Source organism: Arachis ipaensis, chromosome B7, assembly GCF_059453495.1.
Source record: "Arachis ipaensis isolate K30076 ecotype BB chromosome B7, ASM5945349v1, whole genome shotgun sequence".
NCBI lineage: Eukaryota > Viridiplantae > Streptophyta > Magnoliopsida > Fabales > Fabaceae > Arachis > Arachis ipaensis.
Genome location: NC_142442.1, coordinates 55007501 through 55012500, shown reverse-complemented (window position 1 = coordinate 55012500; position 5000 = coordinate 55007501).

Genomic DNA, 5000 nt, shown 5'->3' with positions numbered 1-5000 from the left:
TGCCGCACGCATATCCATCATCCGCGTCGTGCGCCACACTAGGCCTGGCCAAGCGTCGGGCTGCGCAAGCCGCGTTGCCCCTCGCGGGGGCGCACAGGCCGCCCGCCTATCCCACGTCGTGCTCGGACTTGGGATGATCCCCCTAGTCCTGGGCCGAGGACAAGGTGTTGCCCCGAGCGTGTGCCCAAGGCACAACTCCACCACGCCATGCTCCCTAGGTGGTGCCTAGGTGGGCCGTGCACGGACGTGTTTCCCTTCTTGTTGGTCCTTCGGTGATCGGGGTTCGCAGCAGCCAGACGCACGTGCTCGACCTTGGACCCGGGGCGGGGGAGCCCGGCGGCACACCACAACCACAACGTGCTTGCTAGTGTGCCTAGGGGATGGCAAGGCAACGTGCATCTTGCTGGCATTGCGCCCAGCAAGCCTTTGGGCAACTCGAGTTTCAGCATCACGACACCCCTCCCCCCTATAATAGGCTGCCGAGCCATTACCAAAGTGCCACGGGTAGACGTCCTTTTCCGTGAGGAGACATACTAAAGGAAAGTGCTCTAGAGGTCGAATTTTGACGCCGTTTTTTGCAACAACCTCTAGAAAAATAAGATCTTTCCATCCTCCAAATTTGGTGAATTTACACCGTGCCGATTTTTTTTGACGATTTTTTTACCGCCCGGAATGCCGGAAATTCAAAAAAAATGAAAAACGGAGCAAACCTGCGATTTTTGACCTGGATTTTTTTGTGCAGCCTTCACATAATTTTACCAAGGTTCCCTCAAAATTTCACGAAAAATGCACGAGCCAATTCTGAGATATGAAAATTTGGCTCCTCCGTTGCAACGCTCCGAGCCATCGTTGCAACGGCGGGTGCCTCCGTGGGGGGCGGGGGAGCCCGGCGGCACACCACAACCACAACGTGCTTGCTAGTGTGCCTAGGGGATGGCAAGGCAACGTGCATCTGGCTGGCATTGCGCCCAGCAAGCCTTTGGGCAACTCGAGTTTCAGCATCACGACTCCCCTCCCCCCTATAATAGGCTGCCGAGCCATTACCAAAGTGCCACGGGTAGACGTCCTTTTCCGTGAGGAGACATACTAAAGGAAAGTGCTCTAGAGGTCGAATTTTGACGCCGTTTTTTGCAACAACCTCTAGAAAAATAAGAACTTTCCATCCTCCAAATTTGGTGAATTTACACCGTGCCGATTTTTTTTGACGATTTTTTTACCGCCCGGAATGCCGGAAATTCAAAAAAAATGAAAAACGGAGAAAACCTGCGATTTTTGACCTGGATTTTTTTGTGCAGCCTTCACATAATATTACCAAGGTTCCCTCAAAATTTCACGAAAAATGCACGAGCCAATTCTGAGATATGAAAATTTGGCTCCTCCGTTGCAACGCTCCGAGCCATCGTTGCAACGGCGGGTGCCTCCGTGGGGGGCGGGGGAGCCCGGCGGCACACCACAACCACAACGTGCTTGCTAGTGTGCCTAGGGGATGGCAAGGCAACGTGCATCTTGCTGGCATTGCGCCCAGCAAGCCTTTGGGCAACTCGAGTTTCAGCATCACGACACCCCTCCCCCCTATAATAGGCTGCCGAGCCATTACCAAAGTGCCACGGGTAGACGTCCTTTTCCGTGAGGAGACATACTAAAGGAAAGTGCTCTAGAGGTCGAATTTTGACGCCGTTTTTTGCAACAACCTCTAGAAAAATAAGAACTTTCCATCCTCCAAATTTGGTGAATTTACACCGTGCCGATTTTTTTTGACGATTTTTTTACCGCCCGGAATGCCGGAAATTCAAAAAAAATGAAAAACGGAGCAAACCTGCGATTTTTGACCTGGATTTTTTTGTGCAGCCTTCACATAATTTTACCAAGGTTCCCTCAAAATTTCACGAAAAATGCACGAGCCAATTCTGAGATATGAAAATTTGGCTCCTCCGTTGCAACGCTCCGAGCCATCGTTGCAACGGCGGGTGCCTCCGTGGGGGGCGGGGGAGCCCGGCGGCACACCACAACCACAACGTGCTTGCTAGTGTGCCTAGGGGATGGCAAGGCAACGTGCATCTGGCTGGCATTGCGCCCAGCAAGCCTTTGGGCAACTCGAGTTTCAGCATCACGACTCCCCTCCCCCCTATAATAGGCTGCCGAGCCATTACCAAAGTGCCACGGGTAGACGTCCTTTTCCGTGAGGAGACATACTAAAGGAAAGTGCTCTAGAGGTCGAATTTTGACGCCGTTTTTTGCAACAACCTCTAGAAAAATAAGAACTTTCCATCCTCCAAATTTGGTGAATTTACACCGTGCCGATTTTTTTTGACGATTTTTTTACCGCCCGGAATGCCGGAAATTCAAAAAAAATGAAAAACGGAGAAAACCTGCGATTTTTGACCTGGATTTTTTTGTGCAGCCTTCACATAATATTACCAAGGTTCCCTCAAAATTTCACGAAAAATGCACGAGCCAATTCTGAGATATGAAAATTTGGCTCCTCCGTTGCAACGCTCCGAGCCATCGTTGCAACGGCGGGTGCCTCCGTGGGGGGCGGGGGAGCCCGGCGGCACACCACAACCACAACGTGCTTGCTAGTGTGCCTAGGGGATGGCAAGGCAACGTGCATCTTGCTGGCATTGCGCCCAGCAAGCCTTTGGGCAACTCGAGTTTCAGCATCACGACACCCCTCCCCCCTATAATAGGCTGCCGAGCCATTACCAAAGTGCCACGGGTAGACGTCCTTTTCCGTGAGGAGACATACTAAAGGAAAGTGCTCTAGAGGTCGAATTTTGACGCCGTTTTTTGCAACAACCTCTAGAAAAATAAGATCTTTCCATCCTCCAAATTTGGTGAATTTACACCGTGCCGATTTTTTTTGACGATTTTTTTACCGCCCGGAATGCCGGAAATTCAAAAAAAATGAAAAACGGAGCAAACATGCGATTTTTGACCTGGATTTTTTTGTGCAGCCTTCACATAATATTACCAAGGTTCCCTCAAAATTTCACGAAAAATGCACGAGCCAATTCTGAGATATGAAAATTTGGCTCCTCCGTTGCAACGCTCCGAGCCATCGTTGCAACGGCGGGTGCCTCCGTGGGGGGCGGGGGAGCCCGGCGGCACACCACAACCACAACGTGCTTGCTAGTGTGCCTAGGGGATGGCAAGGCAACGTGCATCTTGCTGGCATTGCGCCCAGCAAGCCTTTGGGCAACTCGAGTTTCAGCATCACGACACCCCTCCCCCCTATAATAGGCTGCCGAGCCATTACCAAAGTGCCACGGGTAGACGTCCTTTTCCGTGAGGAGACATACTCAAGGAAAGTGCTCTAGAGGTCGAATTTTGACGCCGTTTTTTGCAACAACCTCTAGAAAAATAAGATCTTTCCATCCTCCAAATTTGGTGAATTTACACCGTGCCGATTTTTTTTGACGATTTTTTTACCGCCCGGAATGCCGGAAATTCAAAAAAAATGAAAAACGGAGCAAACATGCGATTTTTGACCTGGATTTTTTTGTGCAGCCTTCACATAATATTACCAAGGTTCCCTCAAAATTTCACGAAAAATGCACGAGCCAATTCTGAGATATGAAAATTTGGCTCCTCCGTTGCAACGCTCCGAGCCATCGTTGCAACGGCGGGTGCCTCCGTGGGGGGCGGGGGAGCCCGGCGGCACACCACAACCACAACGTGCTTGCTAGTGTGCCTAGGGGATGGCAAGGCAACGTGCATCTTGCTGGCATTGCGCCCAGCAAGCCTTTGGGCAACTCGAGTTTCAGCATCACGACACCCCTCCCCCCTATAATAGGCTGCCGAGCCATTACCAAAGTGCCACGGGTAGACGTCCTTTTCCGTGAGGAGACATACTCAAGGAAAGTGCTCTAGAGGTCGAATTTTGACGCCGTTTTTTGCAACAACCTCTAGAAAAATAAGATCTTTCCATCCCCCAAATTTGGTGAATTTACACCGTGCCGATTTTTTTTGCCGATTTTTTTACCGCCCGGAAAGCCGGAAATTCAAAAAAAATGAAAAACGGAGCAAACGTGCGATTTTTGACCTGGATTTTTTTGTGCAGCCTTCACATAATATTACCAAGGTTCCCTCAAAATTTTAGAAAAAATGCACGAGCCAATTATGAGATATGAAAATTTGGCTCCTCCGTTGCAACGCTCCGAGCCATCGTTGCAACGGCGGGTGCCTCCGTTGCAACGAAACCAGCCAACGATGCACCTAACCCAGCATCCGTTGCAACGCACCCTGCCTCCGTTGCAACGCGCCCAGCCAACGTTGCACCGTCCCCAGCATCCGTTGCAACGCCCCCAGCCAACGTTGCAACGCGCCCTGCCTCCGTTGCAACGCTCCCAGCCAACGTTGCAACGCGCCCTGCCTCCGTTGCAACGTCACCAGCATCCGTTGCAACGCGCCCTGCCTCTGTTGCAACGCGCACGGCCAACGTTGCACCGACCCCAGCATCCGTTGCACTGCCCCCAGCCAACGTTGCAACGCCCCCAGCCAACGTTGCAACGCGCCCTGCCTCCGTTGCAACGTCACCAGCAACCGTGGCAACGCGACCTGCCTCCGTTGCGACGCCCCCAGCCAACGTTGCAACGCGCCCTGCCTCCGTTGCAACGTCACCAGCATCCGTTGCAACGCTCCCAGCCAACGTTGCAACGCGCCCTGCCTCCGTTGCAACGTCACCAGCAACCGTGGCAACGCGACCTGCCTCCGTTGCAACGCCCCCAGCCAACGTTGCAACGCGCCCTGCCTCCGTTGCAACGTCACCAGCATCCGTTGCAACGCGCCCTGCCTCCGTTGCAACGTCACCAGCCAACGTTGCAACGCGCTCGGCATCCGTTGCAACGCCCCCAGCCAACGTTGCAATGCCCCCAGCTTCCGTTGCAACGATCCCAGCATCCGTTGCAAAGCGACCTGCCTCCGTTGCAACGCCCCCAGCCAACGTCGCAACGCGACCTGCCTCCGCTGCAACGCCCCCAGCCAACGTTGCAACGCGCGCA